General features: G+C 38.7%; 1 protein-coding gene and 1 pseudogene across 1 annotated transcript in view; one reads left to right on the forward strand and one right to left on the reverse strand.

Annotated features, from left to right (window-relative positions):
- Window positions 1-26,465, forward strand: part of MID1 (midline 1) — a 546,989-nt gene that overhangs the window by 83,331 nt on the left and 437,193 nt on the right. The gene's annotated exons all lie outside the window — the stretch shown is intronic.
- LOC112472298 lies at window positions 10,108-10,226 on the reverse strand (annotated as a pseudogene).

Consider the following 26,465-nt stretch of genomic DNA (forward strand, 5'->3'; position numbering starts at 1 on the left):
GGAATGCCGTGAATGGATTTAGTGCAGAGAAGTTCGCATGATTTTCCTGTCAAATTAAAAAAGGTTTGTTCTGCGGGAGGGAGTGGATGATTTAGGCTCAGTGTCAAGTTTCTCATTTTCTTTTTTACTTTTTCATCTTTGAAAATGTGGAGAGCAGAGTGGACTTGAATATCAAAATCGAGTTTGTTTTTTCTACCTTTATACTCAGTGACCAAAGTGGCCCCAGGGTGTATGTTTTTCGACCGTTTTCTAATATATTTGATATTTGTTGCTTTGAGCATCCCCTACTTCACTCTCATCCCTTAACATATTAGCATATTGTCTACTCTACAAGTAGGCTGCAGGGCACAGAACTGCATAACTTGGGGAACCCCAGGGTAGGGGGCCACTATTTAGTCTCTATGTAATCGTCTCACTTATGGAACTAACTGATTCAAAACGATTTCAACTAAGTAGCTATCAAAGGTCAACGTTAAGTACTTTGAATTGGCTCCGAATGAACAAATTCTTTTCCAAAAATTTCAGTATGAAAATTTCAAAGATACAAAGTGAACTTACTTAGTCACTCTTCTCTTTACATTCACTTATGAAAATATGAACTCCCTACTTGCCTGTTCCTTCTCGTTGGACATAGACCGTTGTCACAGTCAGCTCATGAAGCTGTCAGCAGGTCCATGGAGACTACTTTATGATGTCAAAGTAGAGGCAAAGTAACATCCATTGCAAATCCCATGGTTATTAACAAAACAAACAGAACTCATTTTAAATGACTTTTACAGTTGAGGGCCCCTCTCTGGACTCTCCCCCACTTCTGTGTTTCCATTTCAAAGTCACATCTTTGTTAATAATATGGGATCCTGAATTCATAGTGCTTGCATTTTGGAAAGTCTTGGGAAGACTCATGCTAGAATTCCAATTTCTCTTGGGCATATTAGAAAACCACAACCTATTTAAAAAGTTTTTAGTATTGGTGAGATACTTTGTGCATTACAATGCGATATTACTGCATCAGAGCTTACAATCTTTCCTCAAATCGGAGTATTGAGTAAAAGAGAATTCAGCTAAAGGTATATCTCTAAAATATTCGCGGATAAAGAACATATGAATTTAGACTTCAATCTTTACTCATTCTCCCCAAAAGAATATTTATTAAGTGCTTACCATATACCGGATATTGGCTTCATCTTAAATACAGAGATGAGAATAACGCAAAGAAGGATGAAGCACACCCATGATGCTCGAGGAGTTTATGAGTGAGAAAAACCCAAACGCACAATTCCAATACAGCACGCCGCGGTGCGCCGCGTGAGATTCGGAGCTCAGAGCCTGAGGGAATCCGCCGAGATGCTCCAAATGAGAACATTCAAGTATATGTGTTCACATCATTTGAAACATTTAGCACATGTACAGAAATCTTTCTTTCCGGAACCTGATTGAAGTTAACAATTATGTTTTTTCACCAGGAAATTTTAATCACAATCCTCGTGACTTTCAGCGTTGGCAAAAGCCTCACAAGACCAGAGTCAGCTCAGTCCCGACTTCTAGATCTTTAGCTGTTGAGAACATTGACTCCTCATCTGGGATTTTTGACCCCTCAATTTTCCAGACTCTCCTGCTGGCACATACTATTTCTTCGTCTTGGAGAATGCTGGGAGGAGGAAAACATTCTCTATTCCTTTAATGTGCTGTTACCATTTTGTCCCATCCTACTTGGAATCATCTCTACATTCTCCTTCTGCCTCCTTCTAGATCCAGAGAGGAATGGGACCCTTACCCTATTTGCTGGTATAAGAAGTCAGCACCAGTACACAGCCCATGCTCTTTCATCCCACATTCACCTGGCAATTCCCCTGGTGGTTTATGCAATGAATCTCAAGCAGAATTGCCCTGGATTGCATATAGGCTTGTAATGGTAACCAACAGCATTTGTGTACGTTTTTTCAGCAGTCTTCAGAATGAACCCGAGAGAGGGGAAAGTAAAGGACCACTGTGGGTGGCTGTTGACAGAAGTGAGTATAGTGGACAAATTAAAGGTTTCCAGGAACCCCAAAGTAACGACTGGCCTGCATTAGGAAAGGCAGTTTATGAATTTATTTGCTCCTTCCGTGGATTACTGCGTGCCTGTTTCTCTCCAGGGCCCAGTGACCCTTCTAGGCCCAGATTGTTGCTTTTTTTTTTTTTTTTTTAAAAAAAGCTTTCAAGCCCTCCTTCTTGACTCTCTGCTTTCCCAGATTCCTCGTCCCTAAGGCAGCGTGCATCTCTGGCTTCTGACACTCCAGTCTTTGAAATGCATTTGGTTCTGGTGATTATTTCTGCACTGTGTTCCAGAGGAGAGCTGTTGTTTCCATGCCTTAAATTCTGTTTTGGCCTGGGTAAAACCTTCCTTTCCAATTTTGTATTACGAGTGGTCTATTTGGTAAAGATAGAAAGCATCGATTGCAGTAGAAATAAATTGGGTTGGGGAGAGAGGGGACTGGGTGGACGAGAGCAGGGAAGGATGAGAAAATGGAGATTGAAGACAGGAACAAAAAGAAAAAGAAGTTTTGAAAAACTTGATACACAAAAAATTAAAGGAGTTAATTATGGCTGAAAGGTTGTGGGGAGAGGTCAATAGGAAGTCTTTAAGATTTTAAAAATAATAGTATCCACTTTTGGAGGGGTGAAAAGGCCATTAAGCATTGCTGGAGGCAGTGTCAATTAGTGTGGTTCTTTTGGCAAGAATCTAGATTTTGGCAAGAGCCGCAGAAATGTTTATATCATTTGGCTCAATATTATATTTCTGGGACTAGATCCTAAAAAATATTTCTAAATTTTGAAGAAAAATAGAAATTTATGTACAAAAATTTCTTCTCAATAATGTTTGCGTAAGTAAATAATTGGTGACGACCAATATGACTAACAATAGACAAGTGATTGATAGTTTTATCCATTAAGTAATTCCTATCACCTGATCGAATATTAGGTAGCCAAAGAAAATGGTGATTTTGAAGACCACATAATATAGAAAATGCTTATATTAAATTGTTCCAAAAGTAAGCTACAAAAGGCTATATGATCCCATTTATGTTTACAATTGAAGAAAAAAATCTACAATATATGTTGCTGGGAAACATCAATGTTATTAATAGTGATTGTGTTTGAGGTATGAGCTACAGGCTGTTTTTCTTTTTAACAAAGCACTTTTTAAAAATTAAGGTCTTATTTACATGCAGTAAAATACACCCATTTTTGGTATACAGTGAGGTAAATTGCGATATTCTATACAGTCTGTTATCACCGTCTGGATCAAGAAGTTTCCCAAGGCTCTTCCACAGCAGATCCCTTCTCCCACCCTGGCCCCGGACACCTGATCTTGCTGTCATCAAAATTTTGCCTTTTCTAGAATTTCACATAAATGGGATCATATAGCATATGAGACTCTAGTTTTTAATCTTTCTTTAATCTACTCTTAAAATCGTTTCTTCAATGAACATGTTAAAACATTGTTCGAACCTAAAACATACAAATATCAACTGTGTCCTTTTCCACTAAAGGCAAAGCAGGAAAGAAATGAAGAACTTCGATTACTTAAGAGAAGAGATGGTTATAACAGACCTGTGTTGTCGGGGAGCTCATAAAATCTCCTTACTTAGAGACCGTAAATAGATGCATGCCCACCACATGCTGCTGTAAGACTGATGTTCATTAAAGGCTGAGATAGGGTAGAAGATAACTTTTATCCTGATAAGGGGATAATGGGAAGAGAGGAGAAACATAAGCTACGTCTCAGCAGAAAACTAAAGGAGGCACACTTTTCATCACCCTGTATTCTGAACATATGCTATTATAAGTTTAACATGCTATTTAAAGAATGCAAAGCTCCTATGCCTACCCGCTATGTTTCTTTCATTTTTAACCTCTGCACATTAGGCTGTGTAATTTTAAGGTAAATGATGCTAAGTTAAGTATAATTATGACCACTATAAACTCAAAGCCATTCTTAGTAAAGTTACAATCTGAGTTACTGTATGTAGCCATGTGATTATCTTCGTGAAGACCTATGTGCTTCAGGTAAGTGTGCGGTATAGACGCAACGTTAAATACTGAATGAAAAATGCTATACACACATATATGTTTATATGTATGTATACATCTGCCATGCATACGCAGCCGAGAATGTTGAATGGAAGCTGTTTTTTCTTTTTTTAAAAAGAAATAAAATTTTAAATGTTTAAGTTTTCGATAGCTCCCTAATATCTTATTTTTTAAAAAAATTAGTTGTGGTAAAATACATATAGCAAAATATACCATTTACGTCATTTTAAGTGTACGATTTAGTAGCGTTAAGTACATTCACATTGTTGTGTTACCATCACGCCATCCGTCTCCACATTATCTTGCAAAACCGAAACTGTCCCCATTAAACAATATCTCCTCATTGTCCCTTTTCCTCTAGTCCCTGGCAACCACCATCCCACTTTCTGTCTCTATGACTTTGATTACTCTAAGTATCTCATGTGAATGGAATCACATAGTATTTGTCTTTTTATGACTGGCTTATTTCACTCAGCATAAAGTCTTCAAGTTTCATCCATGTTGTAGTGTGTCAGGAGTTCTTTGCTTTTTAAGACTGGATAATATTCCATTGTATAGATATATACCCCATTTTGATTATCCATTCATCTGTCAATGGACACTTGGGTTGCTTCCATATTTTGAGTTGTGAATATATTTTTGATAGTAGAATAGATCTAGGAATATTTCCCATGGCGACACAGGGAAGCTGATCCTGTAATGATACAAAGATGCCTTGGGTTGCTTTTCCCAGGTATCATGATGCTAGGCTGTTAGTAGGCACATGACAACAGTACTGTATCTGTACTGGAATATAATTAATTAGTTAATGGTATCTTACTCTATAGTCATAAAATAAAATAGAGCAGTGCTCAACTTGAATGAAGGACTCCATTATGTCGGTCACTTAACAGGAATTTTCAATCTGGAAACTCCTTAAGTTCTGGGAAATTTATTTTTCTATGATTTCTTACATTCTTCTCTCTGTATAGTATTCTCTGCTCTCTCTTTCTGAAATTTCTAATAATTTGGATTTTAGACCTCTTAAACTTACCCTTTAAGGTTTTTATCTTTCTCTCTGGCTTTCCCAATTTTTTGTTTTACTTTTTAGGCAATATAATCAACTTCCAGTTTTAATCCTCCTAAAATTTAATTTCTATTATGATTTTATTTTCCATAGTATGATATTTTCCTTTTTTGAATTGTTATCCTATCTTTTTTTTTTTTTAATGAATGCCACCTTTTTTCTTAAGTCTTAGATGACATTCTAGGTTTTTAAAGTGTCCTTGTCTCTGACTTGCCTGTTTTCTTCAGTTCCTTTATGGTATATTGATCTCTGTCTTTCGCGCTAGAGGCTTTCTGGAAAGTCTGGGGATCCTTGGTTTCCAGCTTATTAAAAGGAGTTGATTGGTCACTCTGGGTTCGTGTGTGGGTGCTGGGAGAGGAGAGCCTTTTACTGTGGCCGGCTTCACGGGAGGGTCTTTGGCAGGAGTTGTTTTTTGGGGGTCCTCCCGATCTCAGGATCTGTGGGGCTTCTCTCTGAGTTGAATTTCCCCAGGGAGAAGCGCTCACCTCCTTCCTTGAGGATTCAATGCTGGCTGGAAACTCCTCTGTGGGACTTCACTCATCAGTCAGTAGAATCTTCCTTCCGGGCCCAGTCTACACTATAGCTCCCTTTCCTCTGCCCACCCCCGAGTGCGGAGCACCTTCGACCTGCAACCTCCCGAGAATATATCTGTACTCTTTACCCGAAATCAGAGTAGTTTCCAGATTACTTGAGTTAGAGAAAATATACATGCCTTTAGCTGCTTTTTAAAATGCAACTAATTGTACTATTTTCTGCCTTGCCTGTAAGCCAATTTTAAAGGTAACCAGTGGCTCCAATTCTTGAGTGATTCCAGCGTCCTGTGGTATGAATTGGCTTGCATTGGGGATTTCTCATTGCCATTGCAAATTCCATCTGTATTTCAGCTTCCAAAATGTTGTGGGTATGGCCTTTTTTCATATTTCTCCATGCTTGTGAGTTTTGGCCCTTTTCTAGCCTTGTAATTTTAGTGGAGTTTAGTGGAGTTTGTCATTTTAGTGGAGTGTATCCACGCTGATATGTGCAATTGGAAATTAGATGGGTGATTTTTAAATTCCTACTGTATTTTTTCGATCGTTTAAAGACTAATTTCTAACAGTATCTTCTAGAATTATGATTAGAGAACATGGGCTGCATGATACTGATTCCTTGGTGTTGAGATTTTCTTTGTAAACTATTACATGGTCATTTTTATAAATGTCCACGACTATTTGAAAAGAATCTCAATTCTCTGGTGTTGTGGGATGCAGGGAAATTTCAATTAGTTTAGGTTTATTAATCGCGCCATTCAAATCTTCTATTTCCTTGCCGTGTACTTGGTTTCTGAGAGAGTTATTTTACAGTCTCCTACTATGAGTGTCATTTTCACAATTTCTCCTTATAGTACTTTGAATTTTTTGCTTTATATGCTTTGAGGCTATTCTGTCAGATGTCCACATGTTCATGATTTTTACATGTTCCTGGTGAATTTTTTCTTTTATCTTTTTATGAAGATTCTTTTTACCTCAAAACCTTCTTTGCTCTCAAGTCTATTCTGTTTAACGTGTGCCAGCTTTCCTTTCAAACATGCCTCTTCAATCTTTTTTTATTTTTTTGCTTTCATCTTGTCTATGTCAATGTATATGTATTTTTAATAGCTTTATTGGCATATATTTCACATACAATGAGAACTATACATATGTAAACTGTACGATTTGATAACTTTTGACACATGTATGCGCCTGCGAATCCATCATTAAGAAACTTTGTGTCCCTTATCAAGCCTTCCTTCTGTCTCTTTCCATTCCTCACCCCCGAGTAACCACTGATCTGTTTTCTGTCATTATAGATTAGTTGGCATTTTCTAGAGCTTTCTATAAATTGAATTATACAGTGTGAGCTCTTTTTTATTCTGTCACTTTTCAGCATAATTATTTTGGGTTCCTCCATATTGTTGCATGCATAAGCAGGCCATTCCTTTTTCATTGCTGCATGGTATTCCATTATATGGATGTACCACGATCTGTTTATCTGTTTACCCATTGGCAGACCCTTCAACCGATTCCAGTTTGGGACTGTTACAAAGTGGCTTGATGATTTATGTCCAAGAATTTGTTAGGAGTGTATATTTCCTTTTCTCTTGGAATAGCTAGAGTACATGAGAGGCATATAAGTAACTTTTTAAGGAACTGCCAAAATATTTTCCAAAATTTTCGTGCCGTTTTACACTCCCACAGCAGTCTCCAGGAGTTCCAGTTCCTCTGCATCCTTGCCAAATCTGGTATGATTAAATTTTTAAATTTTAGTAATTTCAATAGATATGTAATTGCATCTTGTGGTTTTAATTTGCGTTTCCTTAATGACAAATGATGTTGAGCATCTTTGTGTGTGTGCACATGTGTGCGTATTTGCTTGCTGTGTGTGTATATATATAAAGGTTTGATATATATATCTTACTTTAGAAGTGTCCGGTCAAATTTTTTGCACATTGGGCTGTTTGTTTTCTTATTATAAAGTTTTGAAAGTTCTTTATATATTATAGGTACAAGTCCTTTATCAGATATAGGATTTGCAATGCTTTCTCCAAGTGTGTGGCTTATCTTTGAATTACGTCTCTTATAAACATTGGAAAACTAATTTTATTAGAATTGCCTATTTGGAGAATATCCTTTTACAAGTAAATTTAATTTGTTTATATTTTCATGATAATTGTGATATATAAACTTATTTCTGTGGTTTTATTTTTTATTTTCTGTTTACCAATTTTTTTTCTCACTTTTCTGTTTTGAGTTGTCTTTATCTCTCCGCATTTTCTCTGCTGGTTGGAATTATTGTGCTCTATTAATTTAATGTTAGCCTTCAAATTATAAAAACATGCATGACTTTCATGCCAGGTGGATTTCTTCTGGGTCACTACCAGTTATACCTTTGGATATGGAAGAAAATCTACCCTGGCATATGAGATTCTTTAAAGAAGGGGCTTTCATAGGGGAAAATGAAGCAACAGGCTAGAAGACAGGGGTCTCCCTTTGGCCACCATCGTACAGAGAGTCCTCCTGGGCCGTGGTGCTGCTGAGCCTGTGGTGCGTTCTGTCGTGGGAACCCGCCCCTTCCTACAGGGCAGCGTGGAAAGGATGCTCAACAGTCAGGGAGCACACAGGCCACTTTGGCCTTGCTATTCAGATTTGGAGTGCCAGCTATTTATAGGACTTCTGGTGTCCCGACTGTTTAGTACCTCATGGGGAGCCCAGTGCCAGCCTGCTGCCTGTCTGCAGCCCAGATAAGTTTCTGTGCTCTCCTCTTCAGGTAATGCTGGTCCCTGTGCTTCAGTGACTCTACGAAAGGTCTCAATCACTTCATATAGTCAGTCTCTTTCCAAACAATATCAGACACGAGAACTCTTTAAATTTGGTTATTCTCTTTCCCGTATCCATATTATTGTGGTCTAGATTTTTAGTTCCAACTTATTGTTACTATGCTCATTAGTCTGCTATTGTAATGTTTATTGTTATCATTACCATCAGTGATTATTTAGATTTATTATTGCGTTTTCCCATTTGCTCACTATTGCTTTTTGCATGTCAATTCTCTTTTCCTGAGCTGTAAGTAAGCTTTAGAAATTTTTTAATTAAAGGTTTGAGAATGGAAAATTCTCTGTCTCTTTTGGAAAATGTCTTTACTTTTCTCCTACTTTGAGTGATATTTTTTTCCTGTGTATAGAATTTTAGGTTGACAGCACATCAGCACATTGGTAATGTTAAGCCATTGTCTTTGGCTTTTGTTGAGAAGTCTGCTAGAAATCTTATTGTATTCGTTTGTTTTTTTACGTAATCTGTCTTTTCTCCCTGGTTGCTTCAAAATTTTTTGAGCAGTCCTTGGTGTCATGCAGTTTCCCTGTGATATATCTACGTATGGATTTATTTTCTTCTCTTTAGAACTTAACTGTGTGACTGTCAACAATGGGGCTCATGCAATATCTCGGACTGGCATCCCCTTAATACAAGTGCCTATAAATTCCTTCCCCGACCACCCACATGGCAAAGGAGAGCAGACCCCACCCATAATAAGGTCTTGGACACTCCGGTGTCAGTTTGCTTATTTACTGCTGTGGCTTGAGAGTCCTTTCCTGGTGCCTGAGAATTTCCCTTCCTCCCTTCCTTCCTTTCTTTCTTTCAAGGTCAGCTGTATACGTAAACATTTTATTGTGTCCAGCTTTTGTTATATATTTGTAGTGACACCACCTCGGTGCTCCTGTAGCTGTAAGTTTGCTATATTTAAATCTTCTGAAATGTGCTTTGGAATATATGTAGTCATAAACATAAATTTTGTGCTTTTGTCACAGCGTTATGTAATGAACTTGCCTTCCTGTTATTACTAATATGCTATCATATACAACAAATTTAATTATGTAATAAATATATAACAGATTCTCACATGTATCATAAATATGTACATATATAATTCAATATTAGGTAAATCACACACTTCCTCAATCTTTTTCTCTTTTAAAATGTTATTTTTAGGTGATATCCATTTAATCTTCCTGATATAATTTGGAATCACTTTTAAAGGCTCCTCAAATGTCCTAGTGGAATTTTAATTGGAATTGCATTAATCTTACTCTTTGGGAAGAATTGACACCTTACAAATTAGTATTTCTATCCAGGAAAATAGAATGCCTTTTCATGTTTTCAAATCTTATTTTATGTCTCACAACAGATTTTAATAATTTCTTTACATTTTCTATTAATCCTGGATTAAATCTAGGGTAGTTTCCCCCTCATAACTATAATGCTTATGTCATTATATTATTTATTACTAGCAATGCATAGGAAAATCTTTTACATTTCTTTATTTTTTATCAAGGTACTTTACTGTTTTTTGTACCAATAGTAGTTTTGTTTTGTTTTATTTATACATTGTTAAGTAGACAAAATCAATCACAAAATAAGAATTTCCCCTCTCTATTTATGTTTTAATTTTTTTTTTAACGCCTATAGCACCTAATCTTCCTAGGCGGTCTCCCATCCAACTACTAACTAGGCCCGACCCTGCTTAGCTTCCGAGATCAGATGAGATAGGGCATGTTCAGGGTGGCATGGCTGTAGACAGAATTTCTCCTCTTTACAGGAATAGCTATTTTTTTTCTTTCATGTCTTAGTACATTGACTATAACTTCCAGGACAGTTTTAGTTTTAGGTAACGTGTTGATACTGGACATCCTGAATTGCTCTTGATTTCCATGAGTATGCATTTGTGCTGACAGGTGTGAGATAGACCGTTTCCTAACAGAGATGTTAATTATTATGTTATTAAAACAGTCATATATTTATGGATTCTAAGATTTTTAAAAATTGGGAAGAAATGTTGAATTTAACAAAACACTCCTTTAACATCTATTTGAAATAACATCTTTCTCCTTTGACATATTCAAGTGTTTAATCAAAATAATAAAATTCCTAGTAGTAAATCTTAGATAAATCCCACGTTTTCAAAGTATGTCATTCTAATATATAATAGTTGTTTTAATACACTGTTTTGATTTGTCTCTATTCACCGTTGATTTTTGCCTATGGTTTAACAGTGGTTTAGGCTAAAAAAATCTCTATAATCTTTCCATGTCAGGTTTTTAATCGGCCTTATGTTTACATATTCTAGAGCATCAGTATTCTGCCTCTTGAAGATTTGATAGAACTCATCTGGACAACTCTTAAGACATGGTGGATTTTTTGGAAGATATATATTTATATAATATATATATTTAAATTTTAAATTTAATTTTATTTTTTTCAATTGACATCTGATATTATTTCATATGTTTCAGGCATACAGCATAGTGGTGAGACATTTATATAATTTATGAAGCGATGCCCCCGATTAGTATAGTACCAACCTGGCAGTATACATACTTATTACAGTATTATCGAGCGTATTCCCTGCGCTGTACTTTACATCCCTGTGACAATTTTGTAACTACCAATTTGTACTTCTTAATCCCTTCAATTTTTTGACCCATACCCGAACCCCACCTCTCACTTGGCAACCATCAGTTTGCTCTCTGTATCTCTGAGTTTGTTTCTGTTTTGTTTGTTCCTTTTTTTTTTTGTTCTTTAGATTCCACATATAAGTGAGATCATATTTTTGTTAACTATGGAAGAAAACTTTAAAGTTATTGTTATAACCAGAAGTTTTCTTTTTCTTCTTATGTCAGTTTGGTAATACATACTTTGCTAGAAATCATCCATTTATTAAGATTTTAAACTGTGTTAGTATATGATTAAAATAATATTTTAAACATTGTCTCTGTGATTGTCGTGTATTCTCTTTCTCATTTTCACATTTTTGTGTTTGATACTTAATATTTTTTATTAAAACTCGATTGAGGGTTTTCCCTGTATTATTTTCTTTATTTTTTTTATTTCCCAAGTATTTGGTTTTTTAATTATTACTTTCTTCTATTTTTTAATTTATTCATTTTGCCTTTTACCTTTATAATTTCCTTTCTCTGACTTTTCTTGTTATCTTGTTCTCATCTTAATTGAATTAGCTCATTTATTTCATTGTCTTTTTTTATTAATATCAATAAAATTTAATGCCGTGAAGTTCCCTCTGAGTATAATTTTGATCTAGCCTGTAAATCTTGATGTGTTATAATTAGCTTTAATGGTAGAGCTTATTTTGATTATAAATCGATACAAATTTATATGAACGCTTTACAATTTCCAACTTGTTGATTTTTGTGTGTATTTAACTAAAATTTTGTTATGAGCTTCTAGCTTGTTGAATTGTAGCCAGTAAATTTTCTCTTTGGAGAAATTTAAAACTATGGGTTTTTTTGTTTTTGTTTTTTGTTGTTTTTTGTGGATGACCATTTGTAAATATTCACGAATGTGGATGCATGTTCTTTGTGGAGGGCAAAGTTCTATATGTAACTATTAAATAATTTTAGTAATTAAATTATTCAGGTTATCTATGTTCTTATTTGTTTTTGGCCTATGTAATATTTCAATGTTGCTTTACAATCTAACACTGAAATATATTTCTTTTAAACTCTCCTTCTAATCATAGCAACCTTTTACTACATATACACTAAGATCTGGACATGTGCTGTCCAATAATGTAGTCACTTACCACATTTGGCTTTTACAATTTTAATTAATTAAAATTAAAAATTCACTTCATCTGCCTCTCTAGCTATATTTCAAGTGCTCAATAGCCACAGGTGGCTAGACAACACAAACATAGAACATTTCCACTGTCATAGAAAGTTCTAGTATACAGCACTGATCTAGGCTATTAGATTTTATTGTGGTTTATACTTTTGATCTGTGTAGTGTTGCTATATTTATTTATCACAATCTGAATTAATACTTTTTATTTTTTTAATTACTTGATACATATTTTCTCATCCTTTTATTTTTAATATTTCTACATCATTTTGTTCTATGTATTGTCTCTAGTAAATAATATATACCTCTATTGCTTAACTATTTTAAAAATGAACCTAACAAATTTATGTTTATTTTTATACTAATACGTTTGATTGTCTAACATCTCGATTTATGTTTTTAAAAATATTTTCTGTGGTCCCTACTGGTTTTCATTTCTTGATGCACGTGTGGAGTGTTTGTTAAGGCCGTTAGCCCAAGCGTGTGCCTGCCTAAGCTTGGATCCCATTTCAGCATTTCAAGGCTCGGTAGCCTTTAGTTCTTTGTGTGTAAATGTCCTCATTTGTAAAATTTGTATAATGGGGATAAAAATAGCGCTCATTTCCCTATTAAGGGGGCTATATAAGTAAATATCTTGAATGTGCCTGGTACATAGTAAGTGTTCATAGCCATCATTAATTAATTCCTGGGCTGTTTTCCTCTAGAAACACCAAATGTATTTTTATTATAATGGTTACCATTAAATTAAAAAAAAAAAGACAGCGTATGTATCTCTGTCAGTTTCACAAAGAAATTTAAGTATTTGAATCTCATGTAAGATGAGGTCATTAGCTTGCTTTTAGGTCTCCCTCCCCTTTGTACATACATTTTATGATATTTATTGGAATTATCTGAGATTGTAGAGCCATACTATTTAATATTGAAACTATTTTAACTTGTACATCTTTGCTTTCAAGAATGCTAAATTAATTTTGCCCTCTGTAATATAATCATGGGTATTGACTCGCCATGGATCTAAGTGTTTTCGATGCTTACCAACAAACCTTGTAACAATTTCTTATGTTCTTTTTCCTATATATGTTTACAGTTTTTAGCCAAACACTACCACACTGCATTGATTTAGAACTCGCCTTTATTTCTTTAACAATCTTTGAGAAGCAGAGAGATTCATCCCAAGAGTAAAAAATAATTAAAGTTCAGTTGATTTGCCAAAATAATGTGAAATATGAATGTGTATAACTTCCTCTATTTATTCACATGGTTCCAACCATGTAGCTATCTATGCTTGGGTGGTGTACATTTGGCCATTTCACTATGGGTGTGTCATTCTCTCCATGCTTTGCTTGGAAGCTGAACTGCATCTCTCCCCTCTGCTGGGATGCACGATATCATCATATATGATTTCAATTACTGCTTGTACCTAGACGACTTTTAAGCCTTCACGTCCATTTCTGGACTGACTCTATACAATAACTCCTGGCTTTAATACGCTATCTCCAAAGGCCCGTTATCCATATGATGTGTCTTTCTTCATCTATAAATGGCATTAGGTTAAATAATATCAAACGTTTATTCCCAGAATAAAAGTCTGTGTTCTATAGCTGCTGGTATGGTATGGATTAGAGACAACAATTAATATGAAAGAGGGGTTATTTCACCAACAGTGCTCTTTAAAAGTCTTTTAAACTCCTCCCTCTGAATTCGTTCTTTTTTCACTATTGAAGGGTGGCCATTGCATGTGGCCTTTGTAAAATAGCTATAACCTTCGATCCTTTCAAAGCCACTCTGCTGCAATTAGTGACTCTGGTATCCAGCATTTAACCACTCACCAGTTCCCTTTTTTTCTTTCTCATTCACACGTGATCTCAACTCTCCAAGCCACCTGGGAACTTACCTTTGGGTGTCGCTTAAAAAATGGAGTCATAAGAGCTGGTACCGGTGTGACGAGGGGTCAGCTCAAGGGATGGTGACTTTCACTCCATTTCTGTTTTCTCTAACTTTTTACGATTTTCAGTAGCACCTGACCACCTATCACCTCATTTCTTTCTTGGTTGATATTCAACTTTATTCAGAGAGTTCATGCCACACCCTTCACCTCAGGAGTATGGGCACAGATTTCGTCCAATGTCTGTGACACATGCCACAGTACTGAGAGCACCCGAGAGAGAAGGGTAAAGCTCTGTGGGGCTGAGGGATCACTTCGATCGGAGGATGATTGATTACCTTTGGGCCATGATCTCCAGTGATGGTTCTGGTTCCTGTTTACTTGGCTAGTCAGAGCGCCTCTCTTTCTAGCTCCAGCTCTACTACCAACCACAGGTTGACAAAAGTATTAATTGTTGTCTCTAATCCATACCAGAAAAATTTGGGGTCTCTGTCCTTAAACTACTATTGATGTTACTGCTGCTACTACTGTTACTACAAGATTGTTACTGCCGCTGCTTCTACTACTGCTGCTGTTACTACTATTAAGGCTTCTCTTACTGTCATAGCCACACTTGTCATTCTTGTGGCTCTTACTCTATGGCACGAAAGGGTAGAAACTCTATATGCATTATCTCATTTAATTTTTACAATAGCCCTTTTAGGTAATTTTCATTATTATCCTTATTTGAGAGAAGAAGAAATAATTTTAGGGAGGTTAGGTAAATTTCCCAGTGTGTCTGAGCTCGTAAATAGTGGAGCTATAGTTTTCAACTAAGGTCTGGTTGATCACAAAGCCCACTCTCTTAACTGTTCCCAGGCTCCAAGCTGGAAAATTCTTGCGCATAAGCTGACACCCTCTCCTTTTGGAGTACTGGCAAATGTTCCTAATAGACTCCAGCTCTCTTTCTGCCTCAGCCCAGTTACGATCTCAGAATCCTTCAGAAAGGGCCTAGGCAGCCACTAGGGAAAATCCATCAGATCTGGCTCATAAGCCAAGTCTGAGTAAAGTCTTTTTGTGAGTCCTGTACTATATGACACAAAATGGTGCCCCCCCCCCGCTTTCTGTTCCATGGTCCTCCAATGGAACTGAGATGGCAGGGAACTGAATTCAAAGCCCAGTCACTTAAGAAACATAAGAATGTGGAGCCAGAGGCAGAGAAAGAGGCTGTTGCCATGATATACTCCTGTCTGTTTTCTTGAATGGCATGTATTAATGACTACTTCACACATTTGTACATCGAACATTTGATCGTGAAGTCAAGGGCAACCCAAATATTTTGGCAGCTCTGTGCTTTCCACATAATTGACCACACCATCTCTCCTTACTGGAATCCATTCTTGTTATTCGAAGAGTGGGATTTACAATACTTAGAACTTTCTGTAACTAGAAAGCTTTCAAATCATGAAATGTACATGTATGAGAATCAACAGGAAGTCCAGATAATTATAATTGATGCAGTGAAGCAAACTCAAACTAAAAATGCATATCCATGTGATTGTATCCGTAGAAAAATGTCCATTTATTCTTTGTGTTGGTGTAAAATGTGTCAATTCAAGAAGAAGAAATTTCTTCCTGTTATTATGAAGCTTTGCCAAAAAGAAAAGATCAATTATTCTCAAGACACATTTAGTTGAGCCTTCTACCCACATCCTAAATACTTATGTTTATGTGAGTTATACATCTGTACAATGCAGCGATTGTTTCATCTTTCCCAAACTAATAGAGATGCTAGAAACATCTGGTAGTTGATAGTTAATTCATTTTTTCATTGCACCTTTTCATAGGAAACAGGGAACGCAATTCAATATATCCCCTGAGAGAGCCTTGCATTTATGACAGGTGTGTATTTCTTAACAAATCGTTGTTTGACACCATTGCTTCTCCTAAGTCCAGCTGGAAGTACACTCATCTGGCAAAAAAGAGAAGGGAGGAAAAGTGAAATTTGAAAGAAAGTTGGAGTGTCAGGTGGTTGTTGCATAAACCATCCAGTTCACTTCAGTAATATTTATTCTGCTTATTTTGTGCAATTTCCTGCAACTGCCTTTTACAAGTCTGTCACGGTGATGACTTTCTCTGTTTTGAACGTTATTTAGCTACATACTACTAATTTGTTTGAGACGGTAAAATGTAGAACTAGGAATTGATTCAGCATAAGGCTTGACCTGTGGTCAGACACCCCCATCCCAGCATCCCAGTATCCAAGCCCCATCTGAGGCTCTGAAGAACAGTAAGATAGAAGAGGAGTCAGTATAGCCTGAATTTTTTGACCCCTTCTTAGTATAACGCTTTGATCTCTAAAGACATTTTTTAGCTCCTTGTGACCTCACAGAGATTATCTCTGTCCTCCCTAGCAGTTATGATTAGCTAGGTTATTTTTACTAAAACATCTCAGGGCTTCAAGTGGGAGGGTGAGGATCCTGCGTTCTTGGTGGAAGGCCCAGGGTTTGGAATTCTTCCCTTGATGTGACATAATGAACCTTAATTGGCCTGCCCTTGGGCCATGGCACTGCAACTCCAGCTGGCTAAGCCTGAAGGACTGGTGCTGCTTAGGGAGGGATTCAGCTCATAGAAATGCCATTAGTAGGCAAATAGTGCATGTAGGGCCACCTCGATGACCAAGAACGTGGCATCTACCCTCCTGGCTCAGTGACTTCCTCATCTGAAGACTTGGCTCGTTGGATAGCTAGAATATATTTATTCCCAAAGAATTAATGCTAATGGTGTTTATGTCATTTTTACTTATCTCAAATTTCTCAGACTCCTAGGCACTATTGACAGTCCAGCCTTTTAGTTGGCTTAAAGTCCTCTCTCTCTCTCTCTCTCTTTCTCTCTCTCTCTCTCTCTCTCTCTCTCACACACACACACACACACACAGTGAATGAAGAAAATCTCCGCTGTTAATAGAAACATTTAATGGTCTTATTTTAACAAAATATGATGCTTGCCTTGTGGTTTGGCAATTTCTTCATTCAATTTCAGTGACAGGCTTGGAATATGGACTATTCCTAATTTGTTCTTCAGAGTAAAAATAAAAATACTCACAAATTTGTTGAACACAATACAGTACTACCCAAGTCTCATCATCTATTTCTCTTAGGAATTGCCCAGTGACAAGTCGGCGATAATATTCCCACTGGACTCATGAGGTCACTGTGGCAATGGGGGACTTAATAATTTGACCAAGGTCAATGCTAATGAATAAAGTGTCTGTGCCTCCTCGTTAAATTACCCAGCTAGTTTGGGTCATATAATTTCACTTAGCACACTAAATTATTTTGATTTTCTTAAAGCATCTATTGTAAAGTGGCAGAACTAATCCAAATAAGCAACTGGATTTAGACAGGACTGGGAAGTGGTGGGGTGGCTGCTTGTGCTCAGATGACCTCAGTGTCCAGGCATCTCCATCCCCTCAAAGGCTTCTCCTGCTGATAAGGTCAGGAAGGATCTCGCTCAGTTCATGCTCTTCCATTAGCTAGCATGCCCTCCCTTATCCTGACTGTCACTTAATGGCTATAAAGAAATGTGTTTTTGTGAGATATCCACTTGGAAATGGCTTTAATAATTGCTGTTTGTGCTCCTCCAGTCAGTCTTCCTTTCTCTGTCATGAGGGGTGGTCTGATGGCCTCAAGAATGCCACAAATGTGGGGAATGTGCACAAGTCTGGGGCTCTCCTTTCAAAGCAGTTTCACCTGAACTCCCCTCCCCTTCCTTTGTGATGGGAATAAAGAGAATTTTAGTAATTAGGTTAATCTCGTTAGGAAAAATTTCTTGGTAGAAGCTGTGTGTCAGCACTGGAAAAGTCACTACAGAAAGGTGTCCTGATTCATCCTGGCCACTGTGTCTTAAAAGTTTTCTTTGTCTGCGAAACCAGTGCAATAGATTTTGGAATGACCTAATGAGTGTTATATTTCTTCCATAGCAGGAAAGAGAGAAATTTCTTTTCCCAAGTATGGTCTTCTATTCCTCTTTTCTTTAAGTCCCAAGAGTGGTATTTAATCTTTGAGAACATTATGCTTTGCATATGGTAAAGATTGTTAAAACCATTGGGGAAATTTACCAGGAAATTGGTGCATTTTTTTCCTCCTTCCTTTTCTTCACAGAACTAACAATGATCCTAACACTCTGCTTTCTGTGATCTAAGACTCACAGTAAAGTGCGAGCTTTAAGGATTTCACCGAAGTCTGTACAGACTGACTTAGCCCATATTAGCTTGGAGTCCATCTGAGGGAGGTGCACCAGAATCAGCAAGGGTCCATGAAGACTTAGACTGCTGCCTTCTACCTGCCCCCCCTGCCCCGCCCCCAGAGTTTCTGGGGTGAATCTCAAGAATTTGCCTCTCTTACAAGTTCCCAGATGATGTTGATGTTGCTGGTCCCTGGACCATAGTTGTTTAGAACCTTTGTAGAATAGTGGTCCCCAACCTTTTGGACCCCAGGGACCAGTGCTCCTATGAGAATCTAATGCCTGATGATCTGAGGCGGTGACGCCAGCACTTGGGAGCGGCTGCAAATATAGATGAAGCTTCGCTCGCTCACCTGCTGTGCAGCCCGATTCCTGACAGGCCACGGACCGGTACTGGTCTGCGGCCTTGAGGTTGGGGACTCCTGAGGAAGAAGGATGTAGCAAATGCCCCATAGTCTACATCTGAAGCCACTATATCCCTTATGCTAGGGTAACCTATAGACTTGGTCTGTTGGAAGTGTTGGAGCAAACTATGTCACTACCAGGGAGTTTCTCACTGTATTATCACCCTGTTAAGATGCTTGAAAAATGACCCAATGATATATTTGCAAAATATGATTCTAGCTTCTTAACTCAAGATACCATTATTTTTGTTGCTTTTTGTTCCAAATCCTTGTCTTGGAATTGTCATGCCGTGAGAGAAATGATTACCAAGGCACCAGGAAAGGAAGGTCTTAGTATGATACTCGGTTTAACACCTGTGGAAAAGGATTTGTTTTTCTTGTGTCACATTAATAGGTTAGTTAACCAGAACAGGCCTGGATGTGTCTGCACTGAGCTAACGAGTAGCTGAATAGTTTGCCCATAAGTGCAGAGTAATCCTCACGACCATGTGATAAAATACAGAAAGTACTCGACAGTTTCAAAAACTTACATCACCGGGCCTATTGTTTTCATTTGACTTAACTGATAGTTCTTACATGCCTTAAAGGGAAAACTGGACTAATTAGTAGAGGAGGGAGAACCACCTGGCAAAGAGGCCCGACTCTAATTACAATGAAAGCCCAGCCACAATGTTCAGTTACAGCGTGTGGAGATGGGTGATAAACAGGGTAGTAAGTAGCCAGTGCCCTGCCAAGATTAGAGGTGAGCCTGCTGCCAGGGACTTAATGACAAGTTCCAACAATGTCACAGATGCTTTGTGAAAGGAACAACCAGATTATAATAGCCCAACTGTTAGAAATGAAGTTAATGATGGTTGTCTTCCTCTTCTAAATGACCTCTTGAGAGAGGCATGCATGTTTGTGCGTGTGCGTGTGCGTGCGTGTGTGTGTGTGTGTGTGTGTGTGTGTATCACTCCTGACAACTTGGTGATGAATCAGTAGTCTTTAAATGCAAAAGCGTAAAGCTTTTTACAGTTTTAGGTGAAAATTAGTTTCTGATATTTAATGGTAGGAAAAGGCATAGAACTATAAAGTGAGAACAATAGGCTAACAAATTACTTATTGATAGAGAGACTTAATTTTTGATCTTCCAGCTCAGCATCTCATCTCATCTGTGTTGCCCAATGAGATTTTTGCTGTTGAGTTAAAGAACTTAAGGACTATTATATAGGTTTTGGGCTTTGCATGGCTTCTACCATGAGGCACGACCTATCCTGTTCCCCAGAGGCACCTGAGAAGGAAAGCCTGGCAAACACTTGACCAGGGAGACTAATGATCTTTGCCTCCTGACATCACCCCTGTCCACTTCTTCACTGCTGTTCTTTCTTCATGCTGTCACCTGTGTGTGTTAGCTAGTGTCTTCACCCAGCCTTCTGTCTTCTCCCTCGCTGCCACTGCCCACACCAAAGTCAGAGAATATGGAGAATCCCAAACTATTCTAGTGTGATCTCTTAATGGTCTCAGTTCCTTTGGGCTCCACAACCCAAAGAAATTTTGCCATTTCAGTTTTTTTTTTTTTTCAGTTGCCTCGGACTAAGCTGGAGAGCCTGGGTGTACTCTGTACCCCACAAAGGCCTCTTTTTCCTGGTCCCCACCCATGAATACAAAAATAAAAGTAACAAAAATCCTATCTAACGTGTATCGAGCACTTAACATGATAGGCTTTTTTCTAGCTTTTTTCTAAGTGCTCGAATGCATTGATGTATTTTACTTGTGTGAGAACCCTAGGATTTAGTAGCCAAGATTATTCCCGTTTTGCAGATGAGAGGACTGGGTACCACGAGGCTAAGTAACTTGAACAGTTTCCCTAGATAGTTAAGGCAGAGCTAGGATTCAAATCCAGGCAGTCCAGCTTCAGGGTCTGCTCTCCTTAACGTACGCCAGCGCTGAGATTCTTGCCTGCCAGGTGGTGATGTCACACTCCTGCAGGGATGTGTGCCTTCCCCCCTAAACACTGCCCCTGTACCCCGTAAGAGCCGGGTGGTCTCACCTTTCTACCCGCTTCTACTTTTATAGGATCCTATCTGGCTTCCCAAGACATGACCACCAAACACAAAGTCCTCTGGGAGAGCAGGGGATGCGGCTGTGCGGGGTGGGGGTGGGGGGTCTCATGCAAATAACACTTGTGGTGTTCTTTTTCTTGCTTTTTCACTGAAAAAAAAAAAGATTGAAATAGTTCCATATCAATAATAAGAGAGCTTTCCTCAACTCTACTCCCCTTTTAATATCAAGAGCCTACTCATTCAAGTAAAAATAGTCCTAATTAATCTGAATTTATTAAAAAGGTTAACTGGGGTACATTCCTGAGTAAAATTAAAATAGAAACCATTTTCACATACTCAAACCATATACAACTTTACAGGAATGTATTTGTGCCTATAGAGCACTTTATTTTTAGAAAAATATGTAGAGATTAGAAGTCAGGATTTAAGAATTGATTTTCTTAAGCCAGGAGACAAGTGAATTTGGCTTACTTTAATAAATTTTAAATGAAGAGGTATAGTAGATCTAAAACAAGTCTTTAAAAATGAAACTGTTGGTTTCCATATAAAGTTTGAGATCCTTCATGTCTTCATCTATTTATCGAGTTCCTACTGTGTGCTTCGCAGTGAAGAGACAGCCCAGAAAAAGAGAGATGTTTCCCATCCTAGTGGCATTTAAAGTCTAGTGGGAAAGACAAACACTGAAATAAATATTTATGGTCAGATGTGATGTGACTTATGATGGTGGATGACAGATGGTCTGTGGAAGCTTTCAATAGGGGCCCTAAGCGTAGTAGAAACGAAGGCCTTCCAGAATATTTGTACTGAGACCTGAAGGATTTGGAGGGTCAGCCTGGTGATGAGTAAAGCATTCGAAGTAGAACCAACAGCATCAGTGAAAAATCAGAGGTGAAAAAGTGTGTAGTATATTCTCATACCTGAAAGGTGATCTAGAACCAAATTTCATTTAGCTGATGAGGACTTCAGACCTAGAAGGGTAAAGAAAACTGTCCGATGGAGCCAGGCGTAGGACGTAGGTAACCTGATTTTAAGAGCTGGCATCATACCATACACCACATGGCCTTCTGCGAACTGAGTAGACCTTTGAGGAAGGACTGCTAGCTCATGTGGCACCTTCGCATGCATTACAAATATAATCTGTTTCTATATTGTCATAGTATAAAACTTTTGCTAGAAAAATTCTGCCAGAAAGTTATGGTAATAAATATACAAATCTACAGTGTCTGCCATCTTACTGGTTCCCCTTAGGTGTGCGACATTCACAATGGTGTGTCGGCCTCAGTGGATTCAGATCCATCAAACCTGAAGTAGTAATCTTTGAAGCTTCCGTTGCGGAGGTAACTATAGTCATCTTACTCCAGTGGCTTTTTAATGGTTTCTGATGGGCTGCCCAGAGTGCAACCCACTGACCTTGACCTCCTCAGGTATTTCGTGTTCGCTTAGCTCCTGATTTATGACCTATCGCCTTCTGTAACCTTCAGCATTCCTGTCTGTTCTCCCACCTGCCTGCCTCCTGGTTTCTGATTTATTACTTTCCACGATCGGGCTTATTTTCTCATGATCTGAAATGAAATTAACCATCAAATTATAGAATTAGGTGTTAAATTTTTCCTCCTATTGGCTTTCTCCGCCTCAGCTATTGCGTCTCTTTTTTGTGGTGGTCATAACCCTTGCGGCTTTGTTTGGGAAGGTTGCTAGAATATCTTCTATAAAGGGCAAGCTGGAGAAAAGAATGGAAGCTGGACATGGCTTGGAATAGACTTTCCCCGGTGTGTTATATTTGGGAAACATTAGTTTTGCACTGTGTTCACAGGCATACAACAGAAAGAGGGGAATCCATTACTCAAATCACCTTGGGCAACAGTGGGATGAGAAAAAAATGATGATTATCTTTCTACACTGCAGAGTCTTTAGAGTCATCGCTATGCTAGTGTGTTTATGAACACGCAAGCGTGTGTAGCATTTGCAAGGTTTATTTGACCATATAAGTAATGAGGTTCTTGCGCTCCATGGAGTAGTCCTGCCACCTGACTTGGTGCTCTAACCAGGCCCTAGAAAGACATGGTTCAGAAGAGGGAGACAGTAGCACATTCCTTGATGCCCATGGAGGCATGGCAAAGGTAGGACTCATTCTGGGCGGGCTGCCCATATCCTAGGCAGTATTTAGTGGCAAGGGATGGAGTGGCCACGGAAGGCCAGAGGCAGAATCCCACCCAGGAAAATAGAAATGGTAAAGCCTGTTGATCATAGCTTCTGTTACCTGTTGAGGGCACTGAGACATTGGAGTGCCCATCTGCCCGTCTGGAAACAAGGATTGGAACATAGTGGTAGGGGGTGAGCGCGGTGCCCCTAGCAATGGCCTCGAGTCTGTGGCGGAGTGGTCAAAAGCCCCGAGTCCACAGCCAAGCAGACCTTTTCCCCTTTTCTCATGCAAGTCTGCTGGAGATTCAATGGCCCTTGGCCATCTTGAAGCATAGACAAATGTAGACATCCTTTTATTTTTTTCTGCACAAACAGTAGCATATTTATATAGTGTTCTGTACCTTTTTTAACTTGGTACTTTATCTGTGAAATCATTTTCTATAAAGCTGCTTCAATTTTTAAATAATGAAGAATTCTACTATACCGATGTGCTGTAATTTACTTAATTAGTCTTACTTCGGCGGGCATGTGCAAGGTTTGCTGTCTTGCAATGTTGGAGTGCATATTGAACACACATAATTTCACACATGCGAGAGTAGCTGCAGGGTAAATACTTAGGACTGGACCATCTGACTCAGAAAGAATGCATATGTTTAATTTTGACAGATATTTCCAAATTACCCCTCCACAGAGGTTGAACCAACTTACGTGCTCTCTCAATAACGTATGGACATTCCTCATTTTAGTCATTTTTTTTTGTTTGACCTACACAGTATTTTGAAAAATCTAAATTTTTAGAAAAGGAGATTCGACTTAAAAATTCGGATTTTTGTGTTTTCTTGACAAACTCGACATTGGCCCCACAAAGCCACAGACATCCATCAGCTAGGATCAGTGCTGACTTTTCGGTGGAAAGTGAGCACTCTGAGTCGTCACAGTCTTTAGTATTTCCTATTGCCTCTTGACATCGAAGCCATGCTTTAGGTGCCTTTTATCACCATGCATGTGTAAAATGTATGTGTATATAGGAGAGTTAAAGGTTTAAACATATATACATATAAGAGAAGTGAGGGGAATGTGAAATAGTTCTATAGAAAGGATGGAAATGTGTTTTGATGGTAGACAAGTTAGATTAGCATTCTAATAGTTCTGCCCAATGACCCAGCACATACATAGTACGCACTCGAAAATATGTTTATTAATGGTTGGAGATCAGGTTAATTGGAATTGGGCAGGGTGGGCTCGCCTCTTGGGGACCTTTAGTACCTACAAATGAATGGAGTTAGAGACTCCAGGGTTGACATTTAATACATGTTTATTGAATCAAATCGAAAAATCTAATTTTAAAAATCATTCTTAAACCCTAGGACCCTTTTGCTAAGTAAGCATGCATATATTTTAAATGGTTTAGTTTTACAATCTTGATTTCGAATGAACATCCTGTCAAAAAAAAAAAAAGACAGAGAGAACAAGAAAAGGAGCTTCAGATCTGAATAATGGAATGTAAGAGATTCGATGTGAACGCCTTAGGTCTAATATTTTGCATTCCTCTAATATATGTTCGAGAGCTAGGCTTTTATTTCCTCCTCGAGTCTTTATTTACACTGCATGTGTTCCAGACTATCTCATTCCTGGGGTGACCATGTGTGGTGATCATCTGGGTGAGGGAGGGATCCTGAGCCCTCCTTTGGCCCCCAGGGCTCTGCGAGGCAAGTCGGCTTCACTTTCCCTCCCCCTAAGGGGAAAGATTTGAACTTAATATATTTTCTTAATCGAAGCAAGGAAGTGAGGATACAGTGCCCTGTAAGTATCAACTGTGGATCAGCTAAGTTAAAAGAATAGTAACTCCGCTTCCCCACGCTCCGTTGGAACTCGATGGGCAGGGGCCATGGCAAGTGTTCTTGACACATTAACTTCTTGGACCACCGCAGTGTGGGATGGAAAAGAATGTTGGGCATGGAAATGGACATCCAACATATTCTCAACGATGTAAAAACATCCCTAGCAGAGAAAAAGACCAAAGGAAACGCATTGCAACCACAGTGCTGGTCATCTCTGAGCAGTGGCATGACTGACAATTGCCATTTTTCTTTTGCGTTGTTGTTGAAGTTTATGACCTTTCTGCAACGAGTTTTACTTTAATAATCAGAACGTTATTCAACTATATGGAGATCTCTGGTAAAAAAGAAAAAGATACTAGTGACAACCAGCAGTGTTTATCTGGTTGCTCTGCTTCCGCTGCTTGAGTCATCCCTCCAGAGCGCTGGGGGCTCCCAGGGGAAGTGCCCCCCATATTCTCACAGTGTGTCCGATACTGGAGCAGTGCGTGCCACCTCGGTCCTCCCCTGTTTTGGGTCTCTGTGTGGAGGAAATGGATTGTTCTCAGTGGCCCCAAAGGAACTACTTCCTCTCGAAGGCGTTGCTGCTGCAGTTGCAATCAATGCCTTCTGTCAAGAGTGCAGATAGGGGTCACCATGTCACCAACATGGTCATCAGAATGAAGCAGCCACTGCCAGCAGTGCCTCGGCCAACGCCAGCTCCTCCTCCGCAATCACAGATTCTTTGATCCCTTGTGCTTCAGTAGTGCTTGGAAATTTGCAGAAACGTTTTGGCTTTTAGTAGATATTTATTAGAGTTTCCTTGTCCAGACACTCGGAGTGAATCCGCAATGGTTGAACTAAGTAACAATTCTAATACAGGACCTATGCTGTGCTCAGAACGACCCCTTTCTTTCAAAGCTCACCTGTTGTCTTTGAAACACACTTTTGCTGTTGATCCTTTGTTCTCTTAGGATGAGTATTTTTTCAACAGGCTTCTTGGTCTCTTTTGTGCATAGATAGATCCCTGGTGAGTTCACTTTGCTATATCTTGAGTCACAAGGTGAAAAAGTAGTAGCTGAAGGCCCTGCCTGAGTCTGTGATCATTGATGGATGGGCAATCTCAATCCTCAAAGGGAGGCAGAGGGGAAAGAAAAAAGGAAAGAAGCGAAGGAGGATCAAGGAACTTTGCAAATATCGGGCTGTGGGAAGAGAATCAGACTCTCCCCTTCCTCCCTCTACCTCTGATATTCATTCCAGAAGTTATCCAGAGCAAGAAAAGGAAAAGGAAGTCCTCTTTGTTGAGTGCCTGCTGAGAAGTTCTTCTTATTCAATATCTTCATTAACCCTTGCAAATTCCTGTGGAGCAGATGTTAGGATCCTGGTCTTATAGATGAAGAAATTGAAACTGAGAAACGTGTAGTAATTGCCTGAGCTCACGCCGCTGGGGAGACGTGGCCTCTGGATTCTGACTCTGAAGCCCTTGATGTGTCAGCTACATGAGCCGAGTTCCTGTTTGTTCGTTACCTTGAGTTAGAAGCCCTCTGAAGTCCAGAGAGGCCCCATGCCTAGCACTAGCCAGCTCTGTCCTTGGCCATGTAATCTGGCTGCTTCCGCTCACCTTTAGGAGTGGTGTCCTTTCGGCCAGGGTCTCTCAGCCATGGCA

The sequence above is a fragment of the Pteropus alecto genome, unplaced genomic scaffold (genome assembly GCF_000325575.1).
Source record: "Pteropus alecto unplaced genomic scaffold, ASM32557v1 scaffold511, whole genome shotgun sequence".
In the NCBI taxonomy this organism is placed as follows: Eukaryota; Metazoa; Chordata; class Mammalia; order Chiroptera; family Pteropodidae; genus Pteropus; species Pteropus alecto.